The sequence below is a fragment of the Pleurodeles waltl genome, chromosome 1_1 (assembly GCF_031143425.1).
Source record: "Pleurodeles waltl isolate 20211129_DDA chromosome 1_1, aPleWal1.hap1.20221129, whole genome shotgun sequence".
NCBI lineage: Eukaryota > Metazoa > Chordata > Amphibia > Caudata > Salamandridae > Pleurodeles > Pleurodeles waltl.
The window spans coordinates 838,188,353-838,215,124 of NC_090436.1; the positions used below are offsets into that span (position 1 = coordinate 838,188,353).

Sequence of the window (26,772 nt, forward strand, 5' to 3'; positions counted from 1 at the left end):
CGCTACACCCCAAGCAGTACCAGTTTTGGTGTTCATTCCAAAGTGAGCTCTGTCGCCTCTTCCAAAGACTCTCACATCGCCTCCCAGAATGTGCAGATGCATGGGCAGCTCCAAAGTGTATGTAAGAGTGCCTTCAATGCCACACCCTCAGAGACAAAATGCAGTTGTTGCTCTACCTATCTTGTTTAGCAAGACACGTGTATTGTATCCGCAATGTAGAATCTTGAGTTGGATCAGCTTAAAACGCGCCTTAATAGCCACCCCCGCAGGGAATTCCAGTGTTTCCTGCCACTCCTCCTCATCTACAACCCCCAGGTCCTGTTCCCACTTGATCTAAAAGGATGTAAGAGAAGTTTGTGTATTCCTCATGATAGTGCCATATGTCAGGGGGATAAGTTTCTTATATATTCTCCCATGCAAGAATCTCATCTCTAGTGGAGACTTTTCTTGCATTTCAGTGTCTAGTGCTATGCGTGCCTAAATGTGTGATATGCCTAGCATACTGCAGCCACTGTGTTGCTGGCATCTAGTACTCAAGCTGCAGGTGTGAGAATGGGACCATCCCATTTGCATCCCACATGTCTGCAAGACTGGATAGCCCTGTAGTACTCCAACATGAGAATCCCTGCAGTGTTGCTACTGGCCCGAGCCTGGTGTCCGCCAAAAATGGCGTTTTGGGGGTTAGTCTATGTTTGCAGCCCATTTCCGTTGTCAATTTCCTCCATACCATTATTACTGTCCTTGTCGCAGGGTATAATGTTGGTGATAGTCTTCCTCCATACAATGCATGCAAGTACCCTGTCTCCCCTAGTAACAATCTGTCTAACTTACATGTCTGGTTTTCACACTCTATATTCACCCAGTCATTTACTACACTAACATGTGCAGCTTCATCTCTTGCAGATACTCCCTCTTGTTTCCTACTCATTCTGTCTGTTGTAGTGTCTATAACCAGGTTAAAGTCTCCCCCAGTAGCATCAGGTCCGGGGTTGCTTCCATCAGTATAACACCTATTTCCCACAGCGTTTCCAGTTGTAGGCCCAGGGGAGCGTATAAGTTGACCAATAGTACTTTTACCCCCCTCGTGCTCACACAGGATTATGATATAGCCGGTCCCTCATGTCTGCCCATGTACATACTGTATAGTGTGAAACAGGAGTGTTTTCCTAAGTAGTGTCAGGACCCTGCAAAAGAGCGAAGTATGTTGTGTGTAACCTGCCACTTTAAATCTAACGCATACCATGTTATAGTGTTGAGTTTCTACTTGGTGATTCTCTTGCAGATAAACTACATCTGGTTTAGTCCTATTGAGGGCCCTCTGCACTAGGCTCCTCTTCATTTTATTCCCTAAACCATTAACATTCCATGATGTCAATGACCAAGATTGAGTGAGTGGTCATAACATTCCCTCCTTCAACCCAACTAACTCCTCTCCCTACCCCACCATGTGGTGGCTCTAGAACTAGCCACATCTCGGTATGTATTCATACCAAACCACAACTTTAGCAAACTTATTATACACTCTTCTCTTGGGTTGGCCTGTCGTAGTAGGTAGTCCACCTTGTCTTAGTACTCACTGGAGTGTCTTGACCTGAAAGGAGCAAGAATACCCTCCCCCTAGCCCTCAGCCCCAGCGTCCCATTTTGTTTTACCAGACCTCATCTCTATTAGGGGCTAATCACTCCAGCTGGTGTGCTGTAATGGGTGTTACCACTGCTTCCCCGTCCTCCTCCAGCTCGTGCTCCAATTCAGTATAATGCGTTTCATTGCCCCTACTGCCAATTCCAAGCATGACCATCTAATGGTGCTGTAGGTGTCAGTGTAGTATTGCAGTTCTTTAACCATTTGTTGTTGAACCGTATTCATCTGTGCCTTCGTAGGGTAAGGTATAGCAGGTTTCTCCCCTCCGCATTTAATCTTGTTTTTCTTTTGCACTCGCCTCCATCTTTCCTCGCTCTCTGCCTCTTGTGGGGCATCTTTCCAGAGGAAACAGTCTTCAAACCAGGTCCAGGTGCTCTGTGCGTCCATGAAAAAGTGAGTCTTCCCCTCATGTTCCACTCTCAGCTTCAGTGGGAAGAGCAAGGAGTATTTCAGACTGATTTGTCTTAGCACTTTATTTACCGGCATGAACAATCCATGTTGACTCTGCACTAGATTTGTGTAGCCTGGATAGAGAAGCACTTTGTGCACATGTGTGGTCCATGGGCCATGTTTCAAGCTGCTTGGAGAATCACATCTCTGTCTCTAAAGTTCATAAGTCTCGCTATTATTGGGCGTGAGTTTGCTCCCGGTCGCGGAGTGTATGAAGCAATTCTGTGTGCGCATTCACAGAAAAAAATGGGAGGGTTTCCCTTGTAGAACTGTCTCGTCCAGCCAATCCTCCATAAAGGTTTCAATGTTCAATGATTTCTCCGGAACGCCGACCAGTCTCACGTTGTGGTGGCGGTATCTCCCGTTGGCATCCTCCATCTTGTTCTTTAGGCTCTTCAGTTCTTTTTCCATTGTTCCACATTATTCTGCAAGGTATTTCATATGTGACAGGGTGATGGTGATGCGGTCTCCTGATTCTTTTATTCGATCAAACAACTTTCTATGGTCATCTCTCAGCAGTCCCATTTAGTTCACTGCTGCCGCAATTTGATTCTCCAAGAAAACTTTGATATTTTCAATGCCCTGCAAGATAGTCCCTGTATGGGCCACCAGGGGGGTAGTATCTTCCACTCCATCTGTTTCTACTGCTCCCAAGCTCTTCATTCCCCCTCCAAGGGGGTGCCTCTCTCTGGCCTTGGTGATGAACCATTATGCAGTTGGTCTCACTTTTGCACGTGTTTCTTTGTCTGCCGGGGTGTGTGGAGGCTTTGTACTGGGTCCTTTTAGTGTTATCCTCCCCTGTTGAATATTTGTATGTTGATGCATTATCAATAACTCAATAAACATTGTTGCAAAAATAAAATGTTTGTTTGGAAGTGGGCTGGGGTCAGATTGAATTTTAGGGAGGATGGGGTTCATACTGAACGCCTGAAAACACCCTGAGCCCACAGATTCAAATCCAAGTCCATGGACCAGTCACACCAGGCAATGAGGACTGGCTATCCTCTGAGGTCCACTGACTTCTAGCAGAGACAATTGAAGGGCATTTTAATGTTTTTAGTTGTCGAAAGCTCATGTAATCTAACACCATATCAAAAAGTTCCTCTCATCTAGTATTAGGAGGCACTTACACTATTTAGTGTGTTTTTAATTTATGATGAGCATGCATATATTTATCGGGTGTCTTCGGAGTATCCATTGTAATTTTGTTAAGGTTGAGTTATGGGTCTGGATATTGTTCAGACTTTTTGTTTACCTGCTTTTCTATTGATTTCAGTTCAATTTTATCAAAGAAGGAGGGACTGCATCAGTGGTTTACTTAAAGTTGAAAGGTAAATATATTATTTACAGAGTAGCAAAACTGCAGTATATGTTTTAACTTCTATTTTCCATGCTGTTTCTTAAAACCGGAGATATATTTTTTCTACAAATATGGTAGTGACCATCCGTAACGGTCTTAATTCCAGTTAGGTAGGGTGGTGCCACTGGCTTCCTGGTGATTGTGTGGAATTCCACAATCACAGCAAAGAATGCCTTATCTAGATCTTAGCTGACCAAGACTCCGACTGCTGCCATCCTGTCGGGAACCATGTTCCTGGTGGTGGGGGTTCCCTGGTGGTCCAACTGCCAGGGTCGTAATTTGGCAGCAAGACTGCCAGGGTTATGACGGTTTGACTGCCACCTTCAGTCTGGCAGTATTAAGGCTGCCATACTTGTAATGAGGCCCTTACATCTGTAATCACTAGCTTTGCTCATTTGTAAAAATGTTAATTTAGTGTTATTTATTGTTGAGATTATTTTTACCTATGCCACAACAATGTCTTACTGGTTTAGAAAATGCTTCTCTCTACTAAACCACAAATAGTTTTTCCTTCTTTTTTATCAGTTATATACTTCTATTTTAGCCTTATTTGACAAGTTGAACAATTTGGACTGGTGGCAACTTTCTGTTTTGTCTATTGTGTGCACAAACCAATAATATTCTTTCCATATTTTCTAAGCCGTTGTGACGAAAAATACAAAAGTAATTCATTCCCAATAAATGTGTCTCTATGTTGCAGGCCTTCCTCAAGAGGCAGAATATTAATCTCGATTTCAGGCACTGTATACGTAGAATACTGCTGATGTGTGTTCATGAAAGCTCTAAACTGGAAACAGTTGCAATAGTTCTGCCAAAGACTTTGATTTCCTATTTAATTCTGCGAATGATTTCAACATTTTAAAGACAAAATAATCTACCTAAAAAAAACAGATAGACTTTCTGAGAAGATGTATGAGAGTATAAACAAATAAACAAGTTTTCTAAGATGAGCTGCACTTACAGGAGAGCAGCAACTAGCCCACTTTGTAGAAGTTCCTCACACCAGTCTTTAGTTTAGCCCAGACCAAGGGGTTCTTCAAATGCACTCCTAATCATTTCATTTTTGAAAGTGTAGGGCAGTTTCTCTTTTTTTTGTTCAAATATTAAAGTCAAAAGGTACTACGTAGAGAGAGGGAATTGTCATCAGCAATATGGAAACTGGTTCTGTGCTTTTTGGGCCCTCTGTTTTAAGGCCATAATGCAAACTCACATAGAACTAATCTTTACAAATACTACTCTTAAAAAGAGTGCAAAATGATCCTAAAAATCAATACTAATTGTCCACTGAATTTAGAAAAGCAGTGCTCCCTTAACATCATGGTTGAAAAACACAGGTCTCCAACCAAAGAGAGGCTAAGGGCCCGATTATGAGTTTGGTGGTCCGAGGACTGCCAAACTCATGGTGGCGGTAAAACCGATGCACTCCTGGCAGTTCAACTGCCAGATTATGATCCTGGCAGTCAGATCACCAGGAGACCGCCTCCTTCACTGGGATCATGGATCCTGACAGGTTGGTGGCGGTCGAGTTCGGCACTGCCATGCTGATCATGACTCCCCTTTCTGCTAGCCTTTCCATGGCAGTGGCACCACCATGGAAAGGCTGGCAGAAAGGCAGAGATGGGGGCCTCAGGAGGGGTCCCTGCACTGCCCATGATCATGTTGGCATGAATCCCGAAGGTGCCGCCTGCATTATCTGTCAGCATCCCCAGGGATTAGGGTTAAATCATATCTCTGTTCTTGGTTAAACCTTCATGTTTCTAAGTAAACATAATGTGCTGTGTTACACAATTGGTTTTATCAATGCTTGTTTTACCAGTGCTTGTTTGCTAATGTGAGCAGGTGTAGACATGTGCCTCTAAGTGGGTGTGGTGTAGACATGTGCTTCTAATTGGGTGTGGTGGCTCATCAACATGTGGAAACTCAACTGCTATCCTGACTGGCTATAAATAGCAGAGTGAAGCATGCCTCCCTGCTTGGCTTTGTTTTGCTTCCTGGTCTCAGCATCTGATTTGGCAGTCCAGGCCCTGCTGTCATCCTCATATTCAGGACTTTTGAGGCAATTCTTTTCTTCATTCCTGTACCAGCTGACACCAGGCATTCCTCCAGCACTCCAGAAAAGACTGCAGCTTAGTGACTAGTATTATCCACGGAGTTTGTTTTTTGAGCGCTGCGCTTTCCTAGAACAGCTGGTGTATTTCAGACCTTGTATTTTGTCAAAGTGCTTATCTTGAAGAGACAAATGCATTTCTGAACATTCTACATTATTATTGTAGTTACTTGCCTAAATGTGCTTCAGGAAATCTCCTTGAGCTCAAGTACTACAAAAAATGACAGCGCAATTTTAAAAGAGCATTTATGTGACATTTATTTCTCTGATAGCATAACTCTTGGATTTAAATTGTGTAATAAAATGCCTGTGTTTCAGTTTTGAGGAATTTGCTTTTGAAGGGTTTTTCACACACACAGTGAAACCAAACCAAACTGTGCCACCCTGTTTAAACCCAGAATGGACATTTGTATTTCTTGGATTGGTTTTTGTTCCTTTTAGTTTAACCCTATGCATGCAGGAAAGTTATACGTGATATAAATAATGCCCTTGTTTGTCTTTTTGTGCATGATAATTGCAACCACAGTTCTAATTGTAGTGTGCAACAGTGAATCTCTGTGAAGCCAGCCTTAGTGTCGCAGTACCTATTGTTATGGTACTCAGTTTGGGTTTTTGGTAATGCAGTGTTAAAAATTGACCCAACAGTTATTATTATCCAAGTAAAGTGCTTGCTTTACCAGCTGATCAGGATGCTCCATCTTTATTAGATTTTACTAGGGCCCTAGCGGGATTACAGAAGGAAGTTCTTTCCTTAAAGCAAGAGAACCTGGAGTTGCACACTGAACTACAGCGGTATAAAACACAAGACACCCCCTGGGGAGGAGTTAAACTAAAACAAAGATCTCCAGTACTACAGGCCCCTCAGTTTGACCCGTCTAATCATGTTCCTAGACCCGATTCAGGCCCAACAACTTCCACCACACAACCCATGCAGGTAATGGTCACAACACCAACCCCTGTGCCTTTAGCTCTTCCAGAAAGGTTTTTTGGAGATAGTGCCAAGTTCAACATTTTTCTTAACCAGTGCCAACTACAGTTTTTGTGTCGGGCAGCTGCATTCCCCAACAATGCTGCAAAGGTAGCTTTTATTATCTCCTATTTGGGAGGCAATGCTGCTAATTGGTCTATTCCGCTGGTGGAGCATAATGGCCCTATACTGTATAATTTCAACCGGTTCAAGTAAGCCTTGCGGAAACTATTCGCCAAACACCTCTTCATGCAAGCCAGTGACAATGAGATGCCGAATTTGCGCCAGGGAAACAAGGATCTGCTTTCCCACATCACCTCTTTCAATCGGTTGGTGGCAGAGACTGAGTGGCCCGATGAGAAAAGGACCTCCCTTTTCTATTGTGGCCTTCGGGACGATCTCAAGGATGTTTTAGCCCAAATTGTGGAACCTCCTACGGAGTGTTCCGAGTTCATTGGCCTGGTGGTACGATTGGATCACTGCTTGATTGAATGTAAGGGAGAAAAAATCCAGGGTGACATACGCTTTGGGGTGCTCAAAACTGAGAAAAAGGAGTCCACCATTCCCACTCATGATACACCTGAGCCCATGCAAATTGGCAGTGTGCGGGCCCACTATCTAAGGAAGAGAAAGAACGTAGGAAAGAATTGAAACTGTGCTTATACTGCGGTACGGAAGGGCATTTTGCTCTGGAATATTCTAACAAGCTTACTGCTCCAAAGAAAGTCATTGAAGCAGTAACATAGCCTGGATTCTCTCTTCCTGACCAGGCGGAAAACTAACTGGCTCGATAACTTCTGAGCCCATTTTTATCGAGCGCTTCTTTCAATATGGTCTCACATCTTCTGGCTAGTACCGTCAGTCCAGTACCTCGACATCTAAATCTTATTGTGATGTTAGTGTTGTCCCCTCAGGTTCGTAAGGTCATTCCCATATTGTTTGACTCTGGGGCTACCAGAAACTTTTTAGACTTGGGTTTGGCTAAAACTCTAAATATTATGACTGTCAGAAAAGACGTACCTGAACCAGTCAGAGCCGTGGATGGCTCAGAATTGTCCTCCGGGCTTATAGTTTATCAAAAAACACCCTTGTCCATGCTTTGTGCAAACAACCATACAGAACAAATTCAGTTTGACCTCAAAGATAGCCCAGTATTTGGAGCCATTTTGGGGATACCCTGGCTCCAGTTACACAATCCCAAAACTGACTGGGCAGCAAGGACAGCGACATTAGACTCTAAACATTGCTGGCACTCCTGTCACCAAGACAAACCATTACTAGTGACACCCTTGCATTTTGGGTCCACACATAGTATGGCTATCAAGCCGGATGACACCCTGGCCATTCCTGCACCGTATAAAGACTTCCATGAGGTCTTAAGTGAACAGAAGGCCACCCTACTGCCACCACATAGGTCATTTGAGTGTCGTATAGACTTGATTCCAGGGTCAACGCTACCTTGTAGTAGTGTGTATGCTCTTTCTGAGCCTGAGAGTCGATACTTCCGAGACTACCTGAATGATCTATTGGCTATGGGTTTCATTCATCATTCAACGTCACCAGTATCGTCGTCTTTGTTCTTTGTGCCCAAGAATAATCGCGAGATGCATAACTGTATAGATTATCGTGCAGTGAACAAAGTGACCATAAAAAATTGGTATCCACTTCCGTTGATCCCGGTACTTTTAGATCAGGTACGTCAGTCGACCATTTATACTAAACTCGACCTCTGGGGCACCTACCACTTGATCCGAGTGATGAAGGGGGATGAGTGGATGACGGTGTTCTGAACTAAATTCGGATTCTTCGAGTACACAGTGATGCCCTTCGGTTTGTGTAACGCTCCTGCAGCATTTCCATTTTTTATCAATGAAGTGCTACAGGAGTTTCTGGATATCTGTGTAGTGGTATACATAGACAACATTTTGATCTATTTGTCTTCCATTGAGGAACATATAGGGCATGTAAGAGCCCAAGCTAGAAAAATGTTTTTCACGCTACAACTGTAGAATTCCTGGGATATGTGATAACTCCTGATGGAATTTCCATGGATAGGCCCAAGGTACAGGCCATCTGGATTGGGTAGCCCCAAGATCCATCAAGGAAGTGCAACAGTTTTTAAGCTTCGCAAATTTTTATCGGAGATTTATACCCCACTTTTCTACTGTGGTATCTCCCATAACTCATCTCCAATGAAAGGGGGTTAAGTTCCTCTGGGATGCAGAAGCTGAGAAAGCCTTCCAACATCTTAAAAACACATTCACTGAAGCACCCATTCTTTATCATCCCGACCTGGCTCAGCCATTTTTAGTGGAAGCAGACGCTTCCCAAATGGCAGTGGGTGGTGTCTTGTCCCAACGAGATCCTGAGTCTGGGCATTTCCATCCAGTAGCTTACTTCTCAAATAAATTGCTACCGCAGAGCAAAATTACACGGTGGTGGAGCCGGAACTTCTGGCCATCAAGCATTCCTTCCAGGAATGGCGTCACCACCTACTAGGAGCTAGACACACAGTAACTATTTACACAGATCACCATAATTTACAGTTTTTTCAAGCGACCAAGGCCCTGCACCTAGTCAATTATGCTGGCTTCTATTTTTTAACAGGTTTGACTTCGTAATCACCTATAGGCCTGGTACTACACAACAAAACATTGTCTAGGATGGGTTTCTCCTCTGATGTTGCGCTAGAACAGGTCAGAAGCATTATACCCCCAGAAAAAATCGTGGCTGTGTGCACTTCCCAAGAGTTCCTTGAGAAAATACGGGTAGCCCAACACAAGGTTCCCTGTTCAACTGAGGTGTATGAAAAAGATCGTTTACTATACCATGCTGATCAGTTGTACGTCCCTACCAAAGAATTACGGGATACAGTGTTACATTGGGGACATGATTCTGTGTTCTCAGGCCACCTGGGTGAGAAAAAGGTGTTAGATCTCTGTCAAAGATGGTTTTGGTGGCCCACACTTGTGCAGGATATCAGAAGCTACGTCCAGACTTGTTCCACCTGTGTTCGGGCTAAAACCCCACATAGTCCAGCCACAGGATTGTTACTTCCCATGCCAATTCCGGTGGCCCCATGGCATACCATAAGTATGGATTTTGTTTCTTATCTCCCAGCTTCCAATGGACACACTGTCATATGGGTGCTTGTAGATTACCTAACTAAAATGCCTCATTTTGTTCCATTAAAATGCCTCTCTACAGCTGCCAAGCTCTCTGATTTGTTTGTCCAACACATTGTATGGCTTCATGGGTTGCTCACCACAATTGTTTTCAATCATGGCCCCCAATTTATATCACGGTTTTGGCATAGGTTCTGTTCCTCTGTCAGTATGGACGTCCGCTTGTCCTCTGCATATCATCCACAAGAGGATGGGCATACAGAACGTGCCAACCAATCGTTGGAGCAAATCCTGCGATGCTACATTGACATATGGTCTACTGAGTGGGATAAGGCTTTACCTCATGGTAAATTTGTATATAACAACATTGTCCACATAGCTACAGGAGTATCCCCATTTTACTGTTCGTTTGGTCTGCACCCAAGAATGCTACCTATAACTGGGTCCCAAACATCCACTAGAGTCCCATCAGTACAGAAACACCATAAAGACTAGGTCTACCCACACAAGTGAGGTACCATTTTTATTGGGAAATGTAGAGGAATACAGAATAGTAGCACAAGTGTTAATGCCAATTGTCTTTCTCTGCATTTGCGCTTTCCAAATGTAAGACAGTGTGGAAGTAAGAAGTCATTTTGAGAAATGCTCTCTAATTCACAAGCTAGTATGGGTACGCACAAATACAGCAATGTGCAAATAACTACTGCTTCTAAACTCCATATCTTGTGCCCTTTTCAGAAATGCACAGGCTTCTTTGATACCTATTTTGCACACTTTATAATTTACCAAATTAATTGCTTTATACTTGCTACACAATGAAAACCATTACAAGGTGCAGCACAGTTATTGGCTTCGGGTACCTCGAGTTCTTAGTGAACCTACAAGCCCAATATATACCTGTAACCAAAAGGGTCCATCAGCTGTATTGGTATATTGCTTTTAAAAATTTCCTATACTTAGAAGAAGTTACAGATGAAAATGTAGACACAAATTACTGTTGTTTTTAAACACAATTTCAATATTTTTTCATTTCAACTGCTAATTTCTACAGGAAAACCTTAAATGATCTACAAAAATGACCCCTTGCTGAATTTTGACTTGTATCTACTTTTTAAGAGATGTATACCTTTCCAGGATCCACCATTGGTTTAACACCCATTTATGCCACTAACTGGAAGGTGGCTGACAGCACAAAAATAGGAAAAATAGGCCACGTCCCAGTAAAATGCCAAAACTGACCCTTCGGTAATGCCATTGCAGGGAAAAAAACAAATACTTTCTTCTGCAGCACGTCTTCCCTTTTTTCTAAAAAAACCAAAATGTAGCTGTATTTTGGCTAAAATTCACAGTCTCCTCCAGGGAAATCCTCAAACCCTGGATACCTTTAGCATCTCCATGATGTTGGGGAAAAAAGGATGCAAATGTGGCTGGGATACCTTATGTGGACAAAAAGTTGTGGAGGCCTAAGCATGGGCTACCCCAAATAGCCAAAAAAGGCTTAGCACCGGGGGAGGCCTAGCAGCAAAGGAGTTAAATCACCTCTCATTTATATCCAATATCATAAACATCACAAGATGTTACAGAAGTCTCAGAAGCATAATCATACTACTCCTCAAAAGACATAAACTGAAATCCTTTCAAGGGTTTAATCAAACCTTCTTGCTGCACCACAGAGTAGGTATGGAACTCCCACACTGCTAAGCTACGAACTGCTCCAACCCTCTCACCATTCAGTAAAAAAAATGAAACATCTATCCTGCATACACCTAAATGATTTGTCACCTTTATACTTACAGGACATTTCCACAATGCAAAGCTGACTCTGTTATCTGTCACTCTCTCTCTCTAGCTCTGTATTGTTTACCTAGTTTTAATATGTGTTTTGCCTAGTTCTAGTATGAAACACTCTCATTGTGTAGGGGCTCTATATAAAACTGAAATATGAGTTAAAATAAATATCCACTTCAGCGAACCTTTTGCAAACAATGTTCATCCCTTTGAGGTCAAATTAAAAAATCCTAATACAGGTGTTATGAAATACCCTTAGAAACTTACAAATGCAAAGCACAATCCCCTAGAAAGATAGCCAGAATAGCAACATGGTCATTAAAAGAGAAAGGACTCATCAAGACTCTGGAGTGGGTGAACCTGCAGTCTTGCCTTAGAACATCACATTGAATCAAAAACGACAAACATCTCAAAGCACTTTCAATGATAATGAAGGTGTATTTTAGGCCTTGGATAAATACAGCTTAATGGGGCTGTTGGGCAAACCTACTGTTTCTAATATACAAAGAGTGCGACTTAAGTTATCCCTCTGCTCAAGATTTGATGGTTCTTGTGTATCTAAGTTGGCTGCTCTTGGTTTGAAGGCTTTCCACCCCGCCCTTCTGTTTGGTCAACTAGGAACATTATGGTCTCACAGTTTTTGAACTAGTTGGCTTGTATCCATCCAATTATATTATTGCTTACATTCAGGCAGCTATTTTGCTCTTTTTCTTTCAGCGCTCCATGGGAGTGCATGTGTTTACTTGCTCTCTTTTCTTTTTCTTAGATACCTGATACATGAAAAGCCACATGTCCTGGAACTTTTAAACATGTGTGTACACACACAAATAGGTACTCCCTCCCTTGTTCTCTTACTAAAGAAGCCTTCTTGTGTGTTCGTGCATCCTTCCATTACTCTGGCCTCTCATTTACCCCTTTCTCCGAGATCCCCCATCGCACTCTAAACACATCAGAAAAGGGAGGAGAATGATTTGGGATGTAAACATGCAGAACATTTTGATATCAGCTGATTAATAAATGAACATACCTTTTGTGACATCAGATTAACAGCGTGTATAACCAACCTTGATTTCAGATCTGTACAGGTAGCAGCTCTTAGCAGGCGTACAATGTCTTTCAAGAGGTACATATTGCATTTGGGGGCCTGGTGCACAAAAATTACAATTGGCAGAAAAGGGGGTCACAAATTGAGCATTTATTTAGCAAATGCAGTCATTTTGCCAACAGACCCATGTTCAAATTGGTCGGGATCCAAAATACCGATTCACAGGAGGACATAGATCGACTTACCTAACTAATATTCATTAGGCAAGTCGCAATCTGTGAGCCTGTTCCTTTGACCAAATTCTCAAGTGTACAAGCCATCAGTGGCCAGCAAAGCAACAAGACTGTGGCTGAGATTACATAAAGAAAGCTTTGTTTTAAATTGAAGCCACTTTTCGATAAAGAAACTGGACAATGCATTAAAAAAGTTAACCGTGGTCTTGTGTGCAACTGACTACTCTCCCTCAAACTTTTTTCAACATGCAGGAAGGAGAAGGGTGTCTAAATGGGAACTATAACGCTTTCCACATCAGTTACCACTCCAACTTTGGAGACATGTATAGATCAATAGTTTGCTACCAGAAATACGAATGCAAATTATTGATTCATCAAGTACGCCAACAACACCCCTTTAACAAATAACAATTTGTAATTCATGTCTAAACCCACTTACCCATTTGGAAACACTTCCCAGAATCAGTACATGTAAAGTCAGAAACACTTTGACTTAGAAAATCAGAGGATTTGCAACAGTTAAAAAGTGTTTTACATTAGGCGAAAAATCCCTCTAGAAATCCAAACTCAGAATATTGAAAGCTACCAAGGTGTTCATAAAATATATGAAAGTAAGTGGCTGAGTGCCTTTATAAAGTTATGGTGTTCCCCTCCCAGACATATGTAAGCTCCCACAAACCATACCAAACCTGGTGTCATGGCCATGTTTCTTTCACCCCCACATTCAAAACATACCCATACCTATGCCATCGCGGTCTACATATACCCTTTTTTTATTCACACAAATAAGGGAGGTACGACAAACACCTTCACCTCCCAGTCCTAATTAAACAATATAATAATTATACACCAAAGGAAGGGCCGGCAATGTGATTCTAGATTGTAACATTACAGCCAGTTATTTAATATGGACATCTTTACTGGTGTTTGAAGAGAAATTCATTTTAACCCATCAAAATGCCAATATTTACATGAATTGCTTCTTAAGGCATGAAACCAAAAATTATTTCCTTAATTAAATGTAGCTCAAATTCAAAACGTTCAAATCATACAGAGAATTCAAGTGTGTTCAGTTCTTTCCTGGCTTTGAAATGCACTATGAATTTATCTCAGTTTTATTAAATAATGAGGGGCAGATTTAGGAGCCCCTAGCTCTTCCTTGAGCTACATTAGCGTCATTTTTTAATGCTAATGTGGCCCAACGAGGCCAAAATCACAGTGCCAAATTTACAAAGTGAAGAAATGCATGCATTGTGCCGCTTTGTAACCCTTTGTGTTACATTATGCCTGCACCAAGCATAATTTATGCAAAGGGGGCATTCCCTCGTTACGTGAGCCAAAAAAATGGCGCTAAGAAATCTAAGAGATTTTTTTGCATCATTTTTTTCACCACTTTTAACGTCTGCTCAGAGCTCAGATGCGTTAAAAGGAGACACACCATTGTTTACAATGGGCCTCAATGAGTTTTGCAGGATTAGTATCAACATTTTTTACGCTAATCCTGCAAAGCTCCGAACTCGTGTCAAAAATGTTGACACTAGTTCCCCTAACTATGGTGCGCCGTAGCTTAGACATTGCGCAAACATGGTGGCGTAAGGGGGCGCTAAGGGGCGAAAGAAAAGGGGTGCTGCATCCAGTGCAGCACCATTTTTCTTAAATTAGGCCCTAAGTATCCCCATTCAGTAAAAAAAATTCATCACAACGCATGTGTTTGTCTGTGTCGTTCACGATACCACCGCCTTTGCAGATTTTTTTTTGTTTACTTTTAAAGTGTCGAGAAGCCTAAATAAACGTTTCCATTTCCGACTTCTATTCATTTCCCACATCTCCAGCTGATTCAGTTCTCGATGTAAAGCACAAGATGCCCTCTCTGGCCAAACTGCCCTCGCAGACGTTTGTACTGCATGGAGCACGCTGTGGTGTTAAAGAAGGGCTCCCGGGGAATGGGGCAGGAGTGACGGGTGCGGATTTTGTGAATGGGGATAGATGGTCATAGACTGCATGCACCTAATGCGGTAAGGAAAGTCAGACCAGTGGTGGGCAAACACAAGCCACGCAGATGACGTGTGCACGTACAGAGGCAGGGAACCACACACAGTAAACGTGTGCACCTCCAAAGCTGACGGCTGTCTTTTATTCATATATGGCACCTGGTTTGACTCTGGAGATGCTGGTGTGTTCATGTGTGTGCCGAGACAGATACCAGGTCATGTACTCAGGCATATTGGGGGCATGTAGCTCACTGAAATAAGGTGCAGAACATCACAGTCAAGAATCGAAAGGGATCAAAATATAAAAAAACAAAATATCGAGGAGGGTATTGCACAGAAGGAGATACCTCGATATTTGTTTTTCTTATGTTTTGCTCACAACATCGCTCAATATTCCAGATTACAACTTGTATTTCTTGTACCGATTATTGTATGTCAAATAAAAGAAGGTTCCCAAGGAATTTGCATTCTGCTGTTCACTGTGTGGTCTCTCAATGGCAAAAATATTCAGATACATATTCTGCTGAAGAAATCAGGATTTTATAGTGAGCCATAACAAATGTTTTGCATTGGACTATGGAAAAGCGCATTGCTTCCTTTAATATCCCAAATATAAATATATACATCTCAAATATCCATCTAACTTAAAAAAAAATGGTGGGGACAGCACCAATCTTGTAATTCAAGAATCCTGGTGACATACCTGGAACAGTAATGATAGTAGGAGAGCAAAAGTAGATTTGGACATTTGGTCAGTGTAATTTGCTTCTATCACATAAACGTACTGTGTACACTATGTATGTGCATATACGTTTCCAAATTAAAGTTAAGGGGCTAACACAAACAATATCAACCTACTATGTTTATAAAGGTGCAAGGTCTGTCAGCACTCCAAGCAAAAGGGAGTTTTGACTGAAAAGTGCACCTGGAATTCCTAAAAAACACATGCTTAACCTGCATTCTCTCTTTTCTTATCCGCTTCTCCCCCGAAGCTCTCAGTCCCACTTCCTGTGTTAAACTTTTTTTACTAGAGTCCAGTAGCTAGAAAGTGATTTAGGGCCATTCACTTGTTTTTTTTCTTCTCTGTCACCATCCCATTCCACTACCTGCACTAGTGCTTAAGGGACCATTATCTGCCAAGGTCTGCTAGGCTGACCGCTCCTATTTTGTTGTGCTTATGTTTCTTTTTTGTCATTTTAATTTACAGTTCTAACATAGACCTAAACCTTGATTTCCATGCATGACTTCGCCAATTAATACAAACTAGAGTTGATTTTTATAATAGAAGAGGGAAAAGGCTGGACTTGACACTGAGGCAGCAGCCCCCGTTGATTGTAAGTTCCTTTATGCAGAATGACAATACCAATGCCAAGATTGACAAAGTGGTGACGTAGCGCTATTTCAATGGGAACGCTACATGTTTATACTTGACATCAACCCCATACAGCATTATGTTCATTGCTATAGTGAATCATAAAGCTATTTTCATTTACAGAGCTCCTAAGACACTAAAAGTGTTTGTTGAGAACCCTCAACATTGCATGGTTTGATCACAAGGCAAGAGTATTTTTCCTTATACTGGGATGTACTAATGGTACCGGAAAATCGGGGAAATCTGCATGCCTGAATAGACCTTGGGTCAAGTTTAACAAAGAGCAGGTAAAAGCAATTTTGAAAGTCTCCTTACCTGTCCTCAATAATCATATAGAAGATGACGTGACAGCAGTTCTCAACCGGATTATCTCTACACTTGATGCAACCATTCCCTTAAAAGATGCCTAAGCAACAGGACCATTATGACTAAACCTTGCTGCACCTGTGACCTCACAGCGGCCGAGTGAAACAGAAAAAAGCAGAACATGGTTGGATGAAAACATATTCCAATGCTGGTAAACGTAAACACCGAGAGTCTTTTAATTGTATAGAGGATTTATCAGACAGATTTGCAATAGATAAACTCCTAATAAGATCACAGAAATGTCTAATCCTACAAAATCGGCTTTCTCCGATATCAACTGCTCATTTTCCCCTGAATTGGATAATTCCTTTATTATGCTCACTAAAACTCTCTGTAACAGTTTCTCTACCTTTTTTCATCATACTATTTTTCATATCTTAATCTATTTAGAAATTAAGCAAGAAAAGCAAATGCTTATCCATACAAAGATAAATCAACAGTAGCAAATCACTAACCTATCAGAATGTACATAGATTGTTCTTTCTTCTTTTCTTTAGTTTCTTTTCTTTCTGAGCAGATTTCATCAACAATTCAAAGTATCTCCTTGGGTTTTTCTTGAGACCCGTGGCCTGTTAATCGTTCAGATTACTTTCAACATATTCTCACTCTTAAACTGACTACTCTTTGTAACCTTTCACTTGAAACTGGACTATTGTCACTCCGTTTTTTAAAAGAAAACAATGCCAACCCAGCCACATTGTCCAATTGTCACCCGACATCTATATTACCGTTTAATGGCGAAATTGTGAAAAGTATTGTCAACTTCCAGTTGACACAATTTATTGGAGCCAAATGTCATCGATCCACATCAATAAGGCTTTTGTGTCTCACATTAAACTGCATTAATGGCAGTGGCCAATAACAATCCCTGGATCCTGGACAAAAATGGAACTGCTGCTCTCCTTTTATTGGACCTGTTGGTGGCTTTTGTCACCATGTCTCATTGTGTGCTTGTTGAATAACTCAAGGCATTGGTGTCAAGGATCATGCCCTCAACTGCTTTCTTTCGTTTCCAACAGAACGCTGTCAAGCTGAGTCCCAAACACCCTTGACGTCAGAGTTCAGAAAGACTATCTGTGGTGTAGTAAATGGTTCAGCACTGAGATCAACTTTATTCAACATCTACATAGCTAAATATGTATCTATGTATGTATCTATGTCATCCCTGTGTTGTACATTTTTTTTTATTCACAACTAAGTGTGCTTATATTGAACTAGTGTCTCTTATCTTTATTGCTATGTGCTCTGGATGTGATCCTAATACTAACAAAACAGAGGTGATTCTCTTCAGACGTACATCTTGTTGATACACAAACTAGTGGCTGGGCGAATTGGGACCTTCCCCTGTCACCACTGAATCCCCTAGGAATTAGGTTTTATATTTGATAAGAGCCTTTCATTTCAAACACATATGATAAGTTACATTTCCTACCGAGATCTAACAGGAAATTAGTGATCCAGGAGCTGGCGATCCCAAGCCTGGATTACTGCAACTCCCTCTGTTTGGGACTTCCTCCCCATGTTATGTCAAGACTGTGGTGCATTCAAAATTCTGCCGCTCAGTAGATCCTGGTACTTGCCAAAAGATCACACCTAATGTTCTTTCTGAAGTAGCTTCATTGCCTCCCCATTAACAAAAGGTGTCACTTGAAGGCACTAATTCTGTATCATAAAATCATTTATCGCACATCTTCTTTTGCTGTTGACATGCAAGGTCATTTTAAGCATTAAACTCCATCAAGAACTTCAAAATTGCAACAATCTCATCTACAGTTGATCCCACTTTTGTATTATATTGTGTTGTGTTGTTTAGCACTTTTTCTATGCTTACTGCAAAAGTGTGTCATTCTTTGTTTCAGAAGCTTATAACTGCAACTAATCTCTGGTTGACAGGCTTCTAAAAGCACATCTATTTTTCTCTTTGTTGCAATTCCATGTGTAGTTGTGAAGGCTGTAGCATAAAGCACTAGGATGCCTTATAGATAATTGTCAAGCTTTACAAACTGAAAATAAAGGTAAAACCATAAAATAAAATGGACACAGTGCATCATGAGACATGGTACATGCATGAATCAGACCATATGTGTGCGCAGCAGTGGCAATCTAGGAATGGCTTTTCTTTAGTGGAAGACGTAGTCTACACACTGATAGAAAACCCATTTCAAGATTGCTGGTCATGCATGTGAATGAATCTTGAAGCGCGCATTTGCATATTATTGTACAAAAACATTGGCAAAGCCAATGGCTTGGCTTTTTTAAGCCAAAGCTTATTAGCGTGGCTAATATTTATTTAATGAATGGCATCCATTGGCGTAGCAGACTGTATGATCATACCTGCACCAGAAGACACCAGGATTTCTGAACTTCTGTGTCTCAGTGTACCTTACCTACTGTAGCTGATCTTGTGCCATCAGTGCATACCCTCAACTGGGTTGCGCCACAGGAACAAGAACAGGAGGACATGCATGGCGTAATGTCTGGATAGAAATACAGGCTGGGGCAGCTTTGAATGTGCTACATAATATAACATGCATTTGCATAGCAAATTACTACCAAGTATACAATGTCATAGTGTTTTTGTATTTAGTTAGATTTCGTAAAGTTAAGGGGGCTTGAGATGGATGCATTCCAACAATGTGAGAATAGACTAATGCATGGTTTAGTAATAGATTACCTTCAACATAGGCAGTGTAGATTGTGTAATGGATTTGTGTAGAGCACTGTGTTTGGAGATGTGTGTGCAGTACAACTTTATGTTTATGTTTTGCAAACACCTGTTATATTATGTAATCTATGCTGGGTGCTACGCTGAAAAGCTGGCTTGTTACATGGCTGGTGGTATTGTGGCCATATTGCAATATTGGGTATGACAACATTAGTGGAGGGGTTATTACTGTTATAGATTCTACGTTCATGCAAAAAGATACGATTTGCACCAGCACAATCATTGTCTCTATATTTTGCTTCTCAATGGGGATATTTTACGGTGGATTAGCAGGTACTTTTGTTGATGTTTATTTAGCGATGTTGGGGGAAACATTTGTGCAAACCATGGGCCGATTCGGACCACCTGCCAACAGACATGCAGTTGAGTTGTGGCAAAGATGTGTGGAGAGATGACTTAGATCATTGCTTTGTCTCACTGCAGCAATACACCACCCCCCCCCCCCCCTCATGAGCCCCCTGCTACACAATGACAAAATGCTATTTATGAGAGGGAGAAGACAAAGAATAAATACGTCTAGACATATCTGCACTAGACATGTTGAGTTCACATGCATTCTCCTGCCATGCAAGAAATGAGACTTGTTGACATAAGCACCACCTATGGTCCTCCAAATTATAAATATTGTGAACTCTTTTTTACACAAAGGGCAAATAAAATGTATATTTTGTAAGGATGCAATCTGTTAGTCTCTGTCCACATGAGACCATTGTTATCAGTTCATACGATTAAAACACATCAACACTCTAAGTTTGAGGAATGCACCACCAAAGTACACCTAGTAAATTGTAGGAGGTTATAGACTACAAATGCAGTTACAGCCACTCACCGTGTGGACTTCCCAGCTACCACAACTTTTTCAACTCATTAGAACATCATAAATGAATAGCCTATAACTGTATTTCCCATTTTCACCATATTTGAATATGGACGGACTATCTGGAGACATATGTTCATTCTGATATCAATAATAGTTGTGTTTGATATTTCCGTTTTACAACTTCACTACATGTATATAATTTAAATCTCACGATTCTCACCATTTGCTGTCACATTTGCACCACACTTTAACTTTTCATTCAAAACGTTAAACATGCCATGTGTAATTGTGTTTGATCAAGCAATGTAATTATACTGGGTGATAATCAATTACATAGTCTAGAAAAAGTTTTAATTGCGCCATTGAACAAAAAGCCACTGCAGCCCTTTATTATTTCTTACTAAATATGGTACCACAGACATTAATTGATCAGGCACTTGACTGTGCGCACCACCATGCTATATATCATTTGCGGGCTGGTCTGTATCTGTGGATATTAATCAAAACAAAACTAAAATATGCGCTAATATTTTTTTTAAAAACCTTGCACTTCAACTTACATTTCCGGCTAGAAATGAAATATACTCTAAAATCAGAAATGTATTGAAAAAAATATGGGCGGGCTGAACTTTAAAAATGAGGGAAAATGCTGGCATGAAGGCGATGCTCATTTCAGTCCTGTCGACATTTCAGTTGATGAAGGCATGGCTTACTCCAAAATAAATGCTGTGCATGTCGAAATATTTTCGGATACTGGAATAAGTAATATCTGTTTTTGAGAGAACATTTTCGAAACATCATTATTAAGTAGTGTGATATAAACTCAGCCTAATTGTGATCACAATTCACTGCAGTCAACTCGAACCATTAAATCTGCCTTTTCAAAGATGTGCATTGGGGATACCTAAACTACTGTAGTTAGACGAACTTAACGTTACTTGCTTACCTGTAGCAAAATCATTTGTATCCACTGTGCGTGCGTTTATTTTACGAAATTAAGAGATTGTAGTCATAATTCCAGAGGTTGTAGCGCTTAAGTAAGCATACGTTCAGTATCTCTTACGCAAACCATTTAAATTGCCACCAACCTATTCGTGGCTTTGCAGTAATATATGCACATATTTTCCATGTGAGGCACGTTGCATGATTGAAGTATGTAATTGTTTGCCTCGGGCATGTTAAAACTAAAGCAGCATGTTCTGAAAGTAAGGCTGAGACCAAATACATTATATGATTGTCGAACATAAGCAGATTGTTTCGTTTTTGTTGTCTATGAATACAGAACTCAAACCAGAATTTGGGGTTTAAGAGTGCTATGCATCAATCCATGTGCACATTGCAGTAAAGCAAGAATAGATAAGTGATAGACACATGATGTGCAACTAAAAAAAACACTCGTGCTCAGCAACAGTGCAAGCACACACACACACACCTCTGTTGGACTAGTATAGAGACGTACAACTTCTGAACTCTACATGCATTGTTTACCTTAAGTGAAAAGCATAGGTTGTGTTTTCTTGTCCCTCTCGCATGCAGCCGTGCATTTTGTTCCATTAGTGCCATGAACACATATGCTTAATGTAACGATGTTCGAAGGATGTGTGGCTGAAATATGTGTCATTTTTAAGAATAGTCTTAATTCACGCACAAATGTGCAAGTGAAAACGTTACAATTTTCAGAAATGAAATTCTTTGTTTGGTAGTCCGCTTGCGTATTGTATTATTGTTGCTCTTATTATTACAACTCAAATGACTTATCATTATTATTATTATTATTATTATTATCGTTACTATTATTATTATTAGTAGTATCATTGTTGCTATCGCTACTGTGACTACTATTATTGTTTAATATAATAATAATAATAATAATATTGTTAATGTCAAATCCTTTTCTTTAGTATTACCTGAAGTGGTAACAATTACAAAAGGGACGATAATATGTGAAGGAAAAGAATAAGAAATGCGTTACATAACATAGGTTGAGAAACATTTCAAAGCCCTAAGCAGTTTACAGTGCCTAATTTGCATTTTGTAAAAACGTTTTGCCCTGCTTACATTGCAATAACTACAGTCATTCTTTAACTGTTTTGGTGGCGATGGCCTATAATTCACTGGTTTCACATTACCTGTTGTTACTGCACACCTTTTTTAGATTTCTGATGTTCATGTCATGACACCTCAGAAAAAAATGTCAGCGCATACTTATGCTAAAGTATCCATATTAGGTTACTGCTGCCTTGCATATTTGTGCTCTGTCTATTTCCATTGAAGCTGGTCTATTTCACTTAACTTATCTAATAGCGTGTTTAGGAAAATAATGTTGTACGTGTCTAGATAAACAGAATCCCTATTTGCATGCCCACAATGGTGTAGCATTAAGATTGTAGCCTTTATAATACAAATTGTAAAAATGCCTTCGCACCAAGTATTTGTATTAATATCTCTCTCGTGTGTTTGCCACTAATAATTTATAGGATTACCAAAGTCTACAATGCAGTTTTGGGAGTCCATGAAGCGTAAACTAGAGAGAATGGCTGCGCATACGTTGAACCCGTCAGTGTGAGTGGACCGGTCCCGAAGAACCACAAGCTCAGGACCTTACCTCTGCGTCACAGCTCGACTTCTCGAAGCTTTGCCACTTCACTTCCGCCGCAAGCCTCGATCTGGGGTCTATGGTCAAGCCTACACCGTGGGCCTCTCGCTTGTCCCCAGGGTGTCTATTTATACAGAAAGCAGCAATGGCTGCCGGGGAGCACGCACATTCATCGTTCACTCCCACTGGCACCGAGTGAGCCTACTCGCAGGAAGAGGTCCTTGAAATAAACGCTCAATCTGCGCAGATTGGGGACTGCTCGTGGTGACTCACAGAGGGAAGAAAGGAGTTTATTGTGCCGAGGAGACGGACACTACCCACAGGCTCGCTCCTGCCTCTCATTCTGCCTCCCATGTAATGCACATTGTCATTTTGACATGTGCACCACTGCTCTTCTTCCATCACCTCCACGTCAGCACAATTAACTTATTCTTGTAAATGATGAAAGGAAAGGAAAGCATGCAGACGTGGTTGCCGGAGAGTGGCTTTTGCGTTGCATGCTAGGCAGATTAACACGCATAAGGATGCCGGCTTGGATAAGGGAAGCCCCACTGCGTTGCTGTCTTCCCCCAGACAATTAAACCACATAGCTATGTCTGTGCTTTAGTGCTCAGGATAATTCTGTATCAAAACATGACAGGCCGGGGGCTGACTGTGCACTGATTAATTCATTGTGAAGGTAGGATAATTTACAGCTAAACAACGTTTAAAAGAGTATGCACAGGCCTATGATGGACTGGAACATTCCTAAATGAAAGCTTATACGTCAGGAAGTTATATTTCTCAAAACTGTAATACAAATTAATAGCATATGCTGTTAATGTCCAAATTGTGAAAATGTGTACATTGGTTCGCATTAGAATATAACAATATACAACAATGTATCATTCACTTTGCAGCCATTTTCATGCTACCTTCTGACGTGTTCGCCCTCGTATGTTTTAATGTCAGAGTAGCCAACATTTCGTGAAGCTGACAACTTCCTTAGTTTCAGTGCTGGGCGATGAGAGTACAAAAAGAGACTCAGATTAAAAACTTGCCACTTTGCTGCTTCTCTTTCCATGACATCATATCTCAGCTCTACTGTTGTTACATTATTTTATAAAACTGACACCACGTTTATAGATGGGCACAAACAAAAGTGAATAATAATATTTAGATCCGAATAGTAATCTTAGCAAACGTTACAGACATCAGGGGCCCAAATCATGAGCAGTTTGAATTTGGCAGTCTTAGAGCTGAGCTTTATGCTTTAGTACCCATTATGATTCAACTCGGAAATTTCCCCTGTCGATGCATGAACTGCAGAGAGTGGTAGTCAGAAATAGTGAACAGGGATTGTCTCTCTATTTCTGATCTACGTGCAGGTGAAAGGTTATTCATGTGATAGAGAGCGAGTGTGTTTATGTCTGACTGTATGTATATGTGTAAGCAAGCATGTATTTCTAATTCAACATAAAGGTCAAATGGCATATGATGTCACTTCCGCTATTCCTGGCCTTTTGATGAATACAACATTTTCTAGCTTGGCGACAAGAATTTTCGATTCTGTTAAGAACAGGGAGGTGAGGATTATGCTTCTCAATCTTTACTAGTCAAAAACAGCACCCAATAAAAAAACAGTAAACACAGAAAACACACTAACATGAGGCATTGAACCACGCCCCCCTCATAAACCACCAATAGCAGTCCAACACATTCTATAAACTAGAGAGGCACCACCTAGGTGAATGGAGCCCACGCTTGTATAAAAGAGGCAGCTGAAGACGAAAGACCTTGCACTTGTGAATATCTCCAGATATCTTCCAGAGCATAAGAGTCAGTTGCCCTGATAAGAGAAGGGGATGAGGAAACCCCACAGGATCCAGAAGGAGCTGTGGAAAGACCAGCAGCTGAAGAGGTAGAGCAATCGAGAACTCCAAAAGTGATGGAAACCACGGCTAACTCTTCCACACCAGAGTGATGAGAATCACAGACGCTGCTTGGCGTCACATGAGCGCCACTACTCTTAGGGTCACAGCAAATGGAGGAAAGGCATAATTCATTTGGGTTGACCAATCCTATAAAATGCATCCGTTGCCATTGTCAACAGATCCGGTCTCCAGCTGAAAAAATTTGGAATCTGAAAATTGAGACGAGATGCAAACAGGTCCACCTGACACGACCCATCAAAAACATGATCTTCTGAAAGACAGATAGGTGAAGCTTCCAATCGCTGGAATCCTTCAGAAACCTGGAGTTCCAGTCTGTCACTAGATTGTCTTTGCCTGGAAGAAATTCCGCTATCACCATGATCTTTTGAGATAGACATGGATGCCCAAACTCTCTGGCAATATTCACTAAAAGGGGTGACCTTGTCCCTCCCAAGCAGTTGATGTATCGCACCACGGATGCATTGTCCATCCTCAAGAGAATGCAACAATTGCTCTTGAGCGGGTAGAGGGATCTGATGGTGAACAAACACGCTAGGAGTTCCAGACAATTGATGTGGAGCCAAAGCTTCCCAGATGACCACCGACCTCTTGTTGTAAACTGCCTGCATCTCGCTCCCCAGCCCCACCGACTGGCATCGGACTCTATCACAATCTCTGGTGACACTTAAAAAATGGCTCTGCCGGGACAGGCCTCCATATGAGAAAGCCACTGTTGGAATTCCTCTCGGGCTTCAAAAGTGAGTGGAACCAGATGATCATACGAGAGGCCCTGTTGAAGGTAGCGAATCTTCAGTCTCTGTAAGGCTCTTTAATGCAGAGGCCCTGGGAAAACTGCTTGGATCGACAAAGCAAAAAAGTCCACAATCCGAGCTAGGGATCTTAAAGATACTGTATGATTCGATAATGTCACTCAATTCTCTGTTTATCGATTTCATATTTTGGGAGGGAAGTAACAATTGAGCTTTGACTGAATCCACCTGGAATCCCAAGAACTCCATTTGCTGACATGGGATCATGGAAGACTTCTTGTGGTTGATCACAAACCCCAGATCTTGGAGAAGAGAAACCTCCCTTGACAAATGAGTTAACAACAGACACTGATCCTGTACCAGAAGAATCATACTGTCTAGATAGATCATCAAGCGGATACCCCTCCGCATAGGTGCTCCACCACTGGTTTTAACAGTTTGGTGAACATCCACAGAGCCAAAGACAGGCCGAAGGGAAGTATCAGATATTCATACCAACTGCCCCTACAAAGAAACTGAAGACCCCTTCGGTGGGAAGGGGCAATGGGAACCGATAAGTAGGCATCCTTGAGATCCAGAGGGACCATTTAGTCTCTGTCCTGAAGGAGATCTTGCTAAAGATGGATGCCCTCCATCTTGAAATGGCAGTACACTACGAATGGGTTAACATTTCTGAGGTTGAGGACTAACCTCTGACTGCCTCCTTTCTTTTGGGTCAGAAAAACATTGCTGCAAAAAACCCTTGGTGTCGGGAAGTTAATGAAATGGCTTTCTTTGGGAGCAGATCTTGAATTTCACAATCTATAAAGGATTTGTCTAGTTGGGAAAAAATGATAGGAGTAGGAAGTGAAGGTTGAAGAGGAGTGGAAGTTAGCTCTATGGTGTAACCTTGTACTGTATTCAGAATCCATACACCTGAAGTAATGGAGGCCCAATTTTGAACAAAATGCTTGAGTCTGCCTCCTAAAGGAATACAAGGAAGAGACAGGTTTAATACTTGTGGAGGTGTTGTCAATGGCTATGAAACCTCTGCCGGAGCCTCGGGTATTGTAGTTACGTGGGCCTCTATATCTGGAGGGTGAGAAACTCGCTTGTGAAGGCTCTTGGGTATAACTTCTGCATCTTGAGAGGGTTCCCCTTGAAGGACCTTGTTGGTATCCTCGGCCAGTCGAACGTCTTCAAAATCAACTGGCCCTTCTAAAAACAGGGTTGAACATTCGTTTGAGGGAGGACTGGGACTTATCCAGAGATGTGAAAGTGTTCATGAATTTTGCACTATCCTTCACAAATCGATCCACAAATAATTGATATTCAGCCAGGAGACCTGCTTCTTCAGAAGCTAGATCAACCAATTGTAGATCAATGCCTAGTAAGATGGATTTCATTCTTTCAGATGCCAAAGAACAGTTTGCATTCCCCAAAAAACAAATGGCTCACTGAGTCCATCTGGCCAGAACCTCTAAGTGGATAGGGGCCCTTGTTTCCTTAGTTTGGAGGGCTAAT

General features: G+C 41.4%; 1 protein-coding gene across 1 annotated transcript in view; it reads right to left on the reverse strand.

The window, feature by feature from the left end:
- ALDH1A1 (aldehyde dehydrogenase 1 family member A1) overlaps positions 1–22,734 on the reverse strand; it is a 440,093-nt gene extending 417,359 nt beyond the window's left edge. The window contains exon 1 of the mRNA XM_069228985.1: positions 22,596–22,734. The gene's annotated coding sequence lies outside the window, so the exon portion shown is untranslated. The remainder of the gene's footprint in view (positions 1–22,595) is intronic.
- Positions 22,735–26,772: the final 4,038 nt, after the last annotated feature.